This window comes from Tursiops truncatus, chromosome 17, assembly GCF_011762595.2.
Source record: "Tursiops truncatus isolate mTurTru1 chromosome 17, mTurTru1.mat.Y, whole genome shotgun sequence".
In the NCBI taxonomy this organism is placed as follows: domain Eukaryota; kingdom Metazoa; phylum Chordata; class Mammalia; order Artiodactyla; family Delphinidae; genus Tursiops; species Tursiops truncatus.
The window spans coordinates 48742176-48757427 of record NC_047050.1 but is presented as its reverse complement, the minus strand read 5'-3'; the positions used below and the strand labels follow the sequence as shown (position 1 = coordinate 48757427).

Sequence of the window (15252 nt, the reverse complement as noted above, 5' to 3'; positions counted from 1 at the left end):
CAGCAATCCCACTCCTGGGCATATGTCCAGAAAAGATGAAAACTCTAATTCGAAAAGATACATGCACCCCAATGTTCATAGCACCACTATTTACAATAGCCAAGATATAGAAGCAACCTAAATGTCCGTGATGAATGGATAAAGAAGATGTGGTATATATACACAATGGAATACTACTCAACCATAAAAAAGAATGAAATAATGTCATTTGCAGCAACATGGATGGAACCTAGAGATTATGATATTAAGTGAAGTAAGTGAGAAAGAGAAACACAAATACCATATGATATCAGTTACATGTGGAATCTAAAATATGACACAAATGAACTTATTTACAGAACAAAAACAGACTCACAGACATAGAAAACAAACTTATGGTTACCAAAGGGAAAAGGTGGTAGGGGGGATAAATTAGGAGTTTGGGATTAGCAGATACAAACTACTATATATAAAATAGATAAACAAAAAGGTCCTACTGTATACCACTGGGAACTATATTCAATATCTTTTAATAAACTATAATGGAAAAGAATTTGAAAAAGAATATATAAAGAATATATAACTGAATCACTTTGTTGTACAAACACTGTAAGTCAGCTATACTTCAATAAAGAAAAGAAAAATGATCATGGTTTGACTAACAGGTTTTTGTTTGTACTGAAGGCTAATGAGCAATATATAAAATTTCATGCAGAGGCTGCTCTCCTGAAAAGAACAGAGCAAGAAATACTAGCTGATTGGGCATCTACCAGGAAGAATAGGAAGAGAGAGAGAAAAGAACTTGTGTCTAAAAAGTCAAAAACCACACACATCTAACAAAGCAGCTTCCTATAAATAGGGAGCCTCTCGGGGCACAACCTAAATTAGAGAAGCTTGAGGAGCGGCACCTGAGTGTCAGTCACCCTGATTCAGAGTCAGAACCAAAATTCCCTCCATTACCCCATTACTCATTCATTCCTCCAAATACATATTCATCAAAGGAAAACCTTAGATGCTCTAGGTTATTCCATAAAATCCAAACCAATAGACCAAAATATAGTGCCATGTAGGGAAAACTACTTGTGGTTCAAATGGGAAGGTTTCTGGAAGCAAATTCTTGCTCATCCACTGACTCACTCCCTAAACACAAGGCACCTACTAAACCAGTCAGGGTCAGCTGTTCACCTGTAAACAGTATAATGTCTACATCTGGGGCTGTTGGCAGAGTTTATTATTTAGTCTCTGAGAACCATTCTTAGGTATCTATAGGAAGGAACCAGAAAATAGAAAACATTACCACAAATACTGCCAAAGTACTTGGTTGCAAAAGTACTTGGTTCCTCTTTTTAATAGCCTGTGGAATTCTCTTTTGCACCCCTTTGAAGAAACAAAAAATGATATGCTTTGCAGTGGTTAAGTACATCAAGGATTTATATGATGTTGAAAGGAATGCCTTTCTATATGACAAATACATACCAGCTTAAAGGGTTTCCTATTGATCACATAACATCAAAAGGCCTTAGTCTGCACTTACAGGCATAGACTCTCAACAGCATGAGATCAGTACAGGACTCTCTATTAAATGCTGGATTTGGATGACTATGTTGCTCAACATTCCATCAGTCAACCATTAAAGTGAAGAATGCCACAAGAGAGGAAACACAGGGCTAGAACAGAGGCATCTCCAACTGCTTTTTCTTGTTTTTAAACACAGCTAAGGCATTAAATCTAAGACCAATGGCCCGAAGTATTCACAAAGTATAACATCTACCACAGAATCATTTTTGAGAAAGGCAGCCTGGCAGATTTTTTTACGTCTTCTGGTTTTTACCAAGACTATAGCTAAAATTGCCCATAGACCAAAAAATGTGTGCTATTATTTAAATCCTTTGGAGAAAGATTCTTTCACATTCTGTGAAATGATTAACCCTTTCTACTATAAGAGACTTCTTTTAGTTATTTCTACAATTTCTAGGGCATAAGTCCATTTATATTGATTTTTTAAAAATATTTATTTATTTATATTTATTTGGCTGCGTTGGGTCTTAGTTGCAGCATGCAGGCTTTTCCCTAGTTGTGGCGCACGGGCTTACTTGGCCCGCAGCACGTGAGGTCTTAGTTCCCCAACCAGGTATCGAACCTGCGTCCCCTGCATTGGAAGGCAGATTCTTAACCACTGGACCACCAGAGAAGTCCCTATTTTGATATTTTTTTATAAATTTATGAAATATTCTAACATTCAAAAGCAGATAGAAGAGCAGAATGACAGATACAACAATTTTCAAGATTTTGCCACATTTGTATCACTTACTGCTACTGTATTTACCAAGACATTTTTTTGGCCTCTCACCGCTGTGGCCTCTCCCGTTGCAGAGCATAGGCTCCGGACGCGCACGCCCAGCGGCCATGGCTCACGGGCCCAGCCGCCCTGCGGCATGTGGGATCCTCCTGGACCGGGGCACGAACCCGCGTCCCCTGCATCGGCAGGCGGACTCCCAACCACTGCGCCACCAGGGGAACCCTACCACGACATTTTAAAGCAAATTCCAGCCATATTATTTCACCCCTACATATCTTGGTATACGTGCCTAAATTTTAAATGATTTGGACATTCATCATTAACCATTAGGTACTATTATCATACCTAATAAAATTAGAGCTTAGAATCCAAGGACTAGTCCGTGCCCAATTTCCCCAGTAGGTGAAAATGTCTTTTTGCAGTTGGCTTGTTGAATCATGATCCAAACAAGTTCTACCTATTACAATTAGTTAAATCTCTAGTCATCTAGACCAGTGCTGCTCAAACTCTAATGTGCAAATGAATCACTTAGGGATCTTAAGATTCAGTAGGACTTGGGGCAGGACCTGAGATACTATCTGTCTAACAATCTCCCAGGTGGTGTCAGTGTTGCTGGACTCAAAATGGGCCACATTTAAAGTGTAAGATCTAAGCAAAGACTCCACTGGTTTTTGTTTGTTTGTTTTTTGCATGCCATTGGCTTGTTGCAGAAACAGGTCAGTGATACTGGGCTATGTCCCATGGTCTGAATTTCCATGTTTGTTTTCATGTGATATTATTTAACCTGTTCCTCTTCCATTACCATTACTTTCTGTAAATAATGTTCTCTCTAAAACTGGAATAGGTTCAAGCTCACCTCTTTTCATACGAATATCTTAAGGAGTATTCTCTGATTCAAATCACTGTTCAATCTGCATGAATATCATATACTTTATGGTGACTGTTGTGTTAAAAAGCTGGCTCCAGAGTCAGATTTCTATGATTCAACTTCACCTCCATCAGTTACTGTTTATATGACTTTGGACATGGTAATTTTCTCCAAGCCACAGTTTTCTCATCGGTAAAATGGGTATAATAATACTACCCTCTTATAGAGTAACTGTGAAGAATGGCACATGACAATTGCTCGATAAGTGCAAGCTGTTATTATTGTTATTGATTTTGTAATCTTTTTACTCCAAGTTAAAATATTTTAGTTTCTGGGATTTTTCTTCTAAGTCCTAAAACTAACTTTTCAGCTCTTTGTTCATTTTTAGGCTCCTGTATAAATCAGCTATGGCTTTTGTCTTCTTTTGTATGGTGCAGACTACAGAACTAGGAAGGACCCTAAGGGAGAGAATATTATTAGTTTTTGGAGGATTTCCTTTTCATGCTTTAATTTCTTTTTCATGGTATCATGGCTTACAAAGCCTACAAATAAGCCTTTTAAAAATCTTCTATCAACTCATCCGAGTAAGCCTTTCAAAAGCATCAGTTCTTGGCAGTTCACAATAGAAATTTAGGTAATAAAATTGTATAATATGAAATGTTCCAAATCAACCTTCTTAAGTGGATGCTGCAAAACTAAGGAAACTTGTTGTTCATTCATATAAATCCTATATAAATTATAGAGCTTTTTAGTGTGTTACCAGTAAGAAATGTTTTGATACTAGGACTAGGGTTTAGTCAGAGAGTAAATCTTCAAGATTACTGAAGTTGAGCTGACGAGACACTCCGATATTTCCTTATCGTTCTTTTAGCTTGTGAAGTTTGGAGAGAATTCCCAAATTAAACTTGATACTTTGGGAAATCTAAGAAGCTAGGGAAGGAAGCCTAGGTCAATCCAGAACAGCACAGTACATTCTGAATTTTTTTTATGACTGACTGTATGAACATAACACATGATTTATATGGACAAGAAGTCTGCAATTGTAAGTTGAAGCCGTGACTAGTAAATTATTCCTTTCCTTATAATAAATTCCATCAGCACAGAGTCACTTAGAGTCATCTTTCATAGCAAGCAAGCGCTAGCCCAGATGATCAGGGCCAAAAATAAATTTGGCAATGGGCCCAATATTGTTCTACACTTTGCTCTTTTTTCTTTTCCTTTTGAGTCTGATTTTCTCAGATGTCTTTCCTATGAGACAATGAATATATTTGTTTCAGAGATGTATTCTCTTAGTTTAATGATATGGAGAGTAAGATAGGAAGGTAGAATTGGCAAAGAGTAGTAGCAGCAAAGCAAAATAACTGAAGAGAATATTTTGAAAGTCAATTACTTTTGGAGAGTTATTTGCAAGACAGCCATATGGTAATAGATGAGTAGTGATATTACCATAATTTTATAATTATGCAGTGTTTTGGAATCAGCATTTACATGTAATGGAAGTAAAGAATAACTAGAAATTGTACGGTAGACTATATAATTATGTCTAACTTAACAAAACACAGCAAAAATTTAAATGAAAAAAAGGGTGGTATATAAAAAGTGTCCCCCCCTTTTTCTGTAGCAATATATACACATACACATATAGCACCTAAACCACGTGTTACATATACATACACAGATATACACGTAACACCTAAACCAGATCAATATAGTATGAGCATTAGCCAACAATGACAACCCATCTATTATCAGATAATAGAGTATTTTACTGGACAACTTCTTCCATTTTCAGACATTTGATTGCATTTAGCCTGAAATTATTGATTAAAAGCCAAACACAAAAAGGAATTAGATGGAATAAGACCACTTAGAAACAAAGTTGCATTTTATAAACATATTTAGAATTTAGGCCACAGCAGTTTTCCAAATCACCCCTATAAAGATAAAAGGCACAGAAGATGTGTTATGTGAGCAATCACTCCAACAATGAATGACACTGCAAAGCTAGGTATGTACTTATATGATCACACCTGAAGGTGATATCTGTTTCCAAATTAAGCATGAAGGACACTCGTATTCTCCCACAACCTTTTACTAAAATCTGAAGGGTAGGCCTAATCGGATCATGTTGGATCTTTCTTCACTGTTAATATTTGCAAGATCTACATCTCCTAGGAAACCTTCTGCCTTCGCAAACTGTATTTAGGTTTAGGGACCATATCAATAACATTTTCTCAATGAGGGTAGATATTTTCTGTCTTCTTGTCTAGGATATGAACTAAAATATCCCAGTGCCTCTGATTTTATTTCATTTTCCAAACTGCAAGTCTTTAGCATATTTTTTTGGTACTGTATCCTGATGAGAGGCATAGTATTATATAAAGTGTTATAATAAACAGCAGACATAGCAATCTTCTCAGAACAGAGAACTAAAACTTTACTTAAGGAATTCTTTTCAGTTGGTGATTAAATCACTGTATCAGTAATATGTTCCAAGTAAATGTGTGCTGAAAATTATTGAATATTTATATGTTCTTATTAAGATCAAATCTTTCTTAGTAGACTGATTATGATCTTCTATGACATGATCTAGCTCATTACTGGCACCTAGTAGCCATTCAATAAATATTTGAATTAAGTTAATAAGTACCAATAGAGCACAATGAAAGCATATTACATGTTCACTAAATGCTCTCAATCTAGACTCATAGTCATGAAATAGTCTACCTTTTACAATTCAACTTATAACTACTTAAAATTAAAGCCACAAAGATATTTTGATATATTTTTTGTGTGTGTGCCCAAAAAAGAGATAGATAAATGCAAAACAAGATGCATAACAATTCCAGGGTGACTATTTCTAAATACACTTAATTTGTCTTAATTTCATGTTCTATCCATACTTATAAAAATAACAGTTGTTAACATTCTCACATAACGCTGTCAAGAATCATTATCAGATAGTTTTAAGATTTTAGAAAACTACAGGTTGTAATTGTGTATGTGTAGACTTCAGTCTAAAAAGCTTCAAACATTTCCACAATCCCCCAGCTCTCTTTCCTGCCCTTCATCTCTTACCACTCACACGTTGATCTTCCCTACCTTTCATTGTTGAACCTGTATTGGAGATATTTAATCAGTATTTTCTCCTCCTCCCATGGTTTCCATGCCTGACAACAATTTCCTTTGATCCAGAAGCATCTCCCTTGCTCTCTTGACCTCATGGTGTATTCCTTCAGGTTTCACACTTGAGGTCAGGTCCCATTTCATACAGCAAAAGGCCAGAAGAAAATCCTCCAGAGGGAACTGGGCTAATCTTTTCTTGAGCATAATGCTACAGATTACTTGAGAAATTTTCATTTAACTGTCCTGTCCACTTACTGAATACTGGCTCAGCTGTGATCCATGTACAAGCAAGAGGCCTATGGCTCTCCACCCCTCTCCACGCTGCCCCAGGGTCATAAGATAGCTCCTGAGTAAAATAAAACAGTCCAGGAAGTTAAAAACAAAAGAAAACTTCTGGGTAGTGATTTCAAATCTTTCAGCGAAATAAGTGTCTTTACTACTCTTAGATCTATCCTAGCTCTTAAGGGTCCGGTTGTTTCAATTAGTTAGTAGTGTTGAACTATAGAGTGTAGAACTATAGTGTTCTACTGTTCCTGATATCTTTCACTGATAAACTGGCTATTTCCGAATCTGGATCTGTATGAGAAGGTTAATGCATGGGTGCCTTCAGGACAATTAGTTGATCTCTGACGTTTAACTTTAATTCTAATTTTGATTACACAGCAATACTCTTGAAACTAAAATTTAACACGATTCCATTGAAAGATACATTTCAATGTAGACCATTGTCAGCCTGACAAAGGATAAATGTTGCTTCACTAGAAAAGTGTGAAGTTCTTGTAATCTTGAATACAAAAAAATACCATTCGGTTTACTTTTAAAATTCAGTCCCCCACTCCCACTCCTTTGTTTGAGAAAAAAAAAAATTTTTTTAAAGCTAGCTATCCACATTAGGGATTTCCAGATAGAAATATTTTAACTGCCTTGTCCTACACCAGGCACATCTGACCCAACTTTCAAGACACTCTGAGACCACATTTGGGTTGCACCATGACTGGTCGAATGGCAAAAGTTCATGGAGCTCATGGATGTAAGAATGGTTTGCAGCTGGTATATTTTAAGGTTAAATTTTTATCACCTATTGGTATATTTTTAAAATGCCCACCATGGATTTTTAAATAATTTATGCTTATTTTACTCTCACCGATGACCAGAGAAGTGGAAAGGCATGCATTAGAGTCTCCTTCTTCTAAAGCATAAAACTCCTTCCCTTCTATTACCTTCTTAATAAAACTACCTTATATTTATATATTCCATTTTGCTTTTCAATTTGCTGAAACTCTCATTTATTTTCCCCTAATCAATGCTGCTCTGTCCAAGACTGCAACTACCAGATATCCATTCTTCCCTCCTTCCTTCCTGATTCTATTTGGAATGACAGTATGTTTAGCAAAAAAGCTAATTTTTCACATTCTTTTTCAAGTAGCTCTGTGACACAGTTCTGGACACTGAGACATGAGCTGAAGTCTGCTAGAAGTTCTTCACTGATATATGTGCCCCTCCTTTCTGCCTCTACCTTCCTCCTGTCTGGAAGATGGATGTGATGGCAAGAGCTATAGCAGATCTCTTAGAACCATGAGGAAAAAGCTAAGAAAATTTCAGAGACCCCAGCCTTGACATCCTGAACGTATACCAGTGATTACCTATTTCTGGACTTCTTTGCACAGGAGAAAACTAAAGCTTTATGTGTTTAGATAAGTGGCATCAGGAGTCTTTACTCACAGACAAATGCAACTCCTTGCTATCAGAGTAGGAATTTGAATTTAGGTTCGCAGTTTCCAGCTCTGTAATCTTTCCATTGTCTCTTCGAGATTATGGTGTCTGCTAATCCAAGACTATAAATTTGACTTGTTCTTATTCCTAGCACCGTGAAATACAGCATTCAATATCCAGTTTAAGGCATGAAAAAAAGGGTAGTGTCATATCTTGGATTTTAATTGGTTACCTCTGCAGCCCTAAGCAAAAAAGCAAAGCAGCCAAAGGCTGTTTTTCCCGTTTCTCACCAATTTTTTTTTCATGAGCTTCTTTTGCCTCCTGGCACTCAGTAGTAACCTTTGGTATCTACCATTCAACTCCTATCTAGGTCTGCCCTTTCCTCAGGGCTTTAAGCTCTCAGTTACACTCTCTTCCACCTCTCCATCACCAATCAAAGCTGATGTGATTAGAGGAGAAATGTAGACTTACTGTCAAGGGTAATTTATGGGGATGTAAGTATCATTTTAAGAGAATATTTGCATTTCATAAGAGGGACTTGAAAATCCAGCTGAACTTCTAAAACTGGAAAGCACCGAAGAGTCATTTGTGAGTGAGAGGTTTCCCTGGTACCTTCATCTAAACCAAGCAGCTACTCCTCTCCCCAGCTCAGCCCCTTGAACTTCCTCATACACCCTCCGCCCACAGCCAGCACAGGTGGCAACACAGCATAAAGCAGAGATTTCGTGTACACTGTTAAGATCTGCTAAGTCCTAGAAGAGCGCTAGAAACAGGGAAGGCAAGAAATGTGTTTTTGATAATTCTGTAAGTTAAAAAAATATCCTTTGTAGCTATTTTAACTATGTAATACGAATTGGGTAATTAAACGTTTTTCATGTTTTAATGTATGTTTGGCATGCTATAAACCCTCTAATAAATATTCTTCCTGTACCTTCCTCTTTTCTCATTTGCTGTCATGTCACTTGGCGTTAAAAACCTACTTCCTCTTTAAGATCAGTCTATCATAGTCTTTACATGCCTTCCTTGTGTCTATCAGTTCTATCAAGTGAAAAAAAAAAGGAAGCAAGAACAAAGCACACTCAAGCAAATGACTTGGTTTCTAGCCTCAGATGTACAACTCACAGGCTACTGGTCTTGGACACAGCATTTACCATGCCTCTGCCTCCGATTTCTTAGTTGAAAAATGGTGAGGTAGATTCACTTTGGTAAGGTCCTTTTCAGGATTCTATGATTGAAGCCCATGTTTACACATATGTCATTAATCTTTGCAAGAACCTTGTAGGGAAGGAGGAAAATGTTATCCCCATGTTGCAGATGAAGAAATGAGGGGTAAAAGGGGTTCAATGACTTTGTCTACTGTTGCACACCTGGCAGGTAGCAGTGCAAGGAACTAAACCCAGGTATTAGCTGACTTTTACATCTGCAGAGAAAGGTAAGCCACCATTTTCCTATACAAAGAGGAGACAAGGGAGGTCAGATGAGTGAGATGTTAAGGGTCACCTACAAGTTCCTAGACAGAGGCAGGGGTTTCACTCTCTTAAGACATGGGATTGTAATGTGTAGATATACATACTGTATTAGATCACACTGGCTAAGGGAAATTATTACTATTTTCCCCCAGGATAACAAATCTGCTTTAGACCTTATAGTTGTTGAATATCACTTAGGGATGGAGGATCCCACCACACAAGTTAAAAAGAACAAGGAAAGTAGTAGTTTATTAAAAATAACGTTTACCCTTTTCTTCGCACAGAATAATGATGGTCAATGAATACTTCCTTGTTTTATAATTTAAGAAATGCTTTTGTGCTGATATATGTTGGCTCTCTATATTTTAGGGGATAATATAAATTTTAGACATATATCTTTGTTGGTATTCTTGACATAATATTACATGCTAATCAACAGAACATATGCATTTATGAGTTAAAAATTATTATTCTATTAAGCAGGGAAAAATAGAATATGGGCACTGGCAATGACAGTGATTTCTTTCCCCAACTGTACCATCTTCTATTTTTACCAAATCCTTCAGGGGACATGGCAGTAGTTGGATGCGTAGAACCCTCCACTAGTAGTCAGATGATCTAAACTTTATTCCTGGGACTTGCACTGACTCACTCTGTGACCATGTGTCTACCAGTTGATCTCCTCTAAATTCTGAGATCTTAAAATTTAGGGGTATTTTCTAATTCACTAACCTTGAGAAATGTGTGAATGGAGGTATAACTGTTTTGGAAAAATGGAAAAAGGATCAAGGCGGGGAAAGCTTAAGACTTGAGTCTTAGTCATCTTAGCATGAGGTATAACTAGTATCTTTTTAAAAGAATTTAAATGTCATTTCACTATTTCTAAATATTATCTTCTCTCCTTCAATCTTGCCTCTCTCTCATTTGGAGGGAAAAGGGGAATGAAGAAAAAGGAGGGTTCATCTTCCCTTCACCCTCTTGGACCTCATAAGTCTGATTCTGCTCTTCCATAATGACCCGGTTGAGTGTTATTTGAAGGGTTAGTGCAGTTACACATTAAATGAAAGGAGGAATTCCTCATTTTTGAGAAAGGAGAAAGCCTCACATATTTCAAAATTCTCTTCAGAGCTTGCTTCACTCCTTCCATTTGCTCACCACTTGCTGAATGTTGCACACGTTATGCTCAGCTCCAAGGACACAAAGACAGTGAAGATGTGGTATCTGACCCAAGGAACAGCCCACAGATGAGAGGCAGTAGATATGTAAACAATTATTACACCACAGTACGCTGAGTGTGAAGTGAAAGAGGACAGCATAGAGGAGACTGGAGCATCTATAAAGAGTCAAAAAAGTGGTTTATCCGTTAACCTTGGTAGGCAATGGAAGCAAGAAAAAAAGGTCGTTTTCCAGACACTGTACGTTTTATAGTAATGGGTTTAAAAAAATGAATATTTAATCAAGCTGAATTGCACACCAGGCAATGTACCAGGTGGCAGTAAAATCTATAAAAACATCAGTTTTGGAGTCGGAGAGATAAAATTACAACTCCATTTCCGGCTACTGGTGTGACCTTGGGCAAGCTGCCTGACCTCTCAAAATCTGTTTCTTCATTTAGAGAAGGGAGATTATAGAAGTATCTATACCTCATAAGGTTGTATAAAAGTATCTATACCTCATAAGGTTGGATGAAGATTAATACACATAAGCACTCAGCCCAGTCTTTGGCACCTGGCAAGATGGTAAGTGTTCAGTAAATACTAGTTATTATTGAGTGCTCTATATACAGTTTCTCACTGATATCTTGCAACAATCCAGTGGACAGGCATTCCTAAAATCAGGTCAACACGAAGAGGATATATAGACAGGAGATGCTAGGAAGACGGGTTCCAAACCACGAAAGACTGTGTGCGCCATAATAAGGAGTTGGCATACAGGTAGCAGCCAATGGAAAATCTAAGAGGATTTTTGAAAGAGAGAACCAATCAGTTCTTTGTTTTCGAAAGATCATTAAGATGGCAGTGTGGATAATGGGTTGGAAGGGCATGAAGAAAGAAGGAAGGTTAGAAGTCCAGTTAGGAATTCCTTGTAGTAAATCACTCTGAGTAATAATAGTATGGGAAATTCTAAATGCAACACTACAGACCTTTCGAAAAAATGGCTGGCAGATCCCCTGCCCCTCCAACCTCCACCTCTTCCTCTATCCTGTCATGGCAGAAGCTTTAGGACTTGCCTGAAGGCTAATGTTTTCAGCTTTGGCTTGCACCAGCACTGACAGTCTTTTCAGATTGGTTGTCTCTGTTACCAAGGGGCATGAGGTTTTAATCATCTCTGAAAAGGCAGCAAGTAAGTCCCTTGCTGGCACTGGAAGAATTCAGTGTCAGTGTGATTGTTCCTTGGCTGTAGGGGAGAAGTAGAAAGCAAAAGCTCTAAAATCATTTGGGTAGATTGCTACCTTTATCACTTTTGTCATCTTCATCAATCTACTCAAAGCAGTAAATCATACACAGTAGTAGAGCTGATATAAAATGCAAACAGAATATCTCACTTTACATTAATTTACCACCACATACCTAGTTTTTCATCTTTTTCTATTTCAGAAAGCCAATTTTCCTTATCCCAGCATTTAATATTTCTGCTATAAAACAGTAGTCCCCTCCCACTATTTTTGTTTAAGATTATCAACAGTAAAATGTATGCTTTGAAAGAGAAAGGAATGCAAGGGAAGTTTAAAACAGTTGGATGGCCACTTTTCTCTCAAAAAAAACAGAAGCTAGGTAATTCAGGACTGCTCTCTTGATTAGGGACCAGCATCTGAATATATACCTAGAGAAACGTACGAGAAACCAAGTTTTGAAATACCATCTTTTCTATCCTGAAGTCTCCCCTTTCTGCATGTGCTCTGATCCAGTTTTGATTAACAAGACATGCTTTATCAGAGTTGCCTTGATTTCAGTTGTTTGCATAACATGTACATGTACTTTGAGATAAACGCTGTTGCTGATGTGAGACATAACCAGCTGGAGAAAAGAGTCAAGACCTAGAGGGAAAAAAAGCGTCTGAGCATTTTCTATTTTTCAGGAGTTGCAATTTTGAAATAATAAAAGAAAATATGTGTGCTAGCCCTTAAGTTACTGAGTACATTAAAAATCATGTTGCATCTGAAATATGTTAATTATTACATATATTTAAAAATTGGCTTGAAATATTTACATGATAATTAGAAACTGTAAATATCCTAAAAATTTTTTGAAACCATGGAGTATTAATTTAATGTGTTTGAAGCTGAGAAAACGTTATCACAACAATAGTGAATAATAACTTTGAGATCTTTTCTTCAAGTTTAAGACTTGGTGGTGGCGGTTGTTTTGATTATTACAAGGATCTACAATGTTAAATGAGGAAATCAGCCTTAACTTGGAAGATAAAGCAGAAGGGAAAAAAAGATATCCTTAAATGAAACACTTATCTCAAGTTTTAAAAAAGTGTGTGAGTTTTAAAAAACTAAGAAAATGAGATACTTTTAAAGTAAAAAAAAAATTATAACCAAGATTTAATCATCCAGACAGATAAGGTGTTAAGAAACCACAAGACCAAAGGAGAAATAAACAAATTAATTTAAAAATATGAAAAAGGACTTAATTAAAAGAGAAAAGCTGTCAAACTTCAACCAAGGCCATGTCATACAGAAAATGACATTTGTAGGAATACAACTGAAAATATAAATATAATAAGCAAGAAAGAGGAAATACTAGTTAAAAATGTAATCATCAAATCTACAAAAGGGAAAAAGGGTTTTCTTAGCTAATAGGCTGAGACAGTAAATATCATACCTCTATATAATTTAATTTTAAAAAATTTAAAAAAAGAATATGTGGTTAACTGCATAACCTTGACTTGCTTCTAATAAGCAAACTTAATATCTGCAGCCCTGAGATATTTCTAATATGTCCAGATTGTTTATTCAGTTTTTAAAATATTTTTTTGCCTTGAAAGAATTTATGCTATAAAACACACACACACACACACACACACACACACACACACACACACACACCTGCTATTAGAGGAAACCTCTTCTTTTATTCATTGTAGCAACTCTTTTTTGTTTCTCTTTTTTTCAGCAATGAGCAGCCTTTAGATATACCAAAGCCCCAAGTTCATTTCAAATCTGGGTTAAAAGACAGTTTTGACTCTTGGACAATATTGATGATGCAGGTGGCATCAGATGACATGAATGTCTGTAGATGGGGGAAGGGTTGCTTTGTAGACATCTTTGTAGGCAAGTTATGTAACATTTTTATACCACAGTTTCCTTCCCTGTAAAATGGAAATAAAGTTAGCCCTGTCTATTTCGTGGGGATGTTAAGGAATTTTAAGTAAAATGAGAATGCATGTAAAGGTTTTTATAAATTATGCAGTACAGAGCAAATTCAAGTTATTCTCTACTAGAAACAGTAGTAGATTTACACTTGAGACACACTTAAAGAAGAAAAACAATTCCAATGCTCTTAGGCATAAATGAAGGTTAATTATGACTGTACATCATGTCACTGGCAAACTCTGAGACCTCATCTTGTACTACTACTCTGTCTAGTCGTGTTCTTTCTGTTCTGTGAACAAACCAAATTCGTTTTCGCCTCCCAACCTCTGCACTTACTATCTCTCTATCTGGTTAGCTATTCTCCTGGTTCCTTGTATGGCTTCTCATCATTTGGGTCTCAACTCTAATGACACATTCTCAGAGATACATCCCCATCATTATGCAAGCTAACTGTATCTCTGCCCACCCCACTCCAGTCTCATGTGACCACATAACTCTACATTAGTTTCTTCTTAACATTTATTATTTAAATACCTTATTTCTTTTTGACTTGTTTGTGGAGAAATCACCACCATGTAAGGGCACAGTGTCCTTTTTACAGAGGACCTTAGTAACAACCAAGCAGTCTGTCACTAAGCTAGATCAGACTGCCAACACTTTGGATGGCAGGAAGTTCATAGTGACCTTGCCAAATGAGAGACGTGGCCAGCTGGAAATCAGACTTTCCAGAGGAACAAGGTGGGTAGGGAAGGATGTGAAATTGACAATTTTCCATATGATGCATTTGGATAAGTAATGATATCCTTTTACTAATTAAATTCAATATGTATTTACACATCCTTCAGATAACTGATTTGCCTGTAATTTCTATTCTATAGCATATGTAATGCTATTTTAAAATACCCTCTCTCACTGAGTCCCATCACCGAAAGCAAAATTGTGACATGTCACATTTATTGCTGACATTCCCCAGCCTCCTCTTTCAAACAGTGTTTCTTGAGGCGTTTAATCCCTTTCCACTCACTATTTACATACTTGCCCCACGACTCACTCTACAAGGCCCTGCTTTCAGCTGTCAGCAGATCTCTATTTGCTGTTTCTTCTTCTAAATTCCAATTCAGAATTATACATAACCCAACCATGACACTTAACGAAATGCATAATTATAACTGTCTGCATATGTGTCTGTCCCTCTCGTTAAATTCTACTTGCATTACCAAATATGGAGTCCCTGCACTTACTTATTACAGAATATAGTAGACATTCAATAAATGCTTTCATTTTATTTTTTTCTACAGTGTTGCCTTTCTTCTTTTAACCATTGTCCATACGTTACTTTATTATTACTATTTGAATGTCAACATGAGTGGAATTGGGGTCATTTGTTTGTACATTTTTCTATGTTAAAAACTCATACCTTCTTTTCAGAAAAAAAATTCGAAAAGTGATGGAGGAAAGAGGCTTCACTGTGTCCTGG

General features: G+C 36.7%; 1 protein-coding gene across 3 annotated transcripts in view; it reads right to left on the bottom strand.

Moving 5' to 3' along the window:
- The window catches only part of OXR1 (oxidation resistance 1), a 369883-nt gene that overhangs the window by 116170 nt on the left and 238461 nt on the right, over positions 1–15252 (bottom strand). The window lies entirely within an intron of this gene.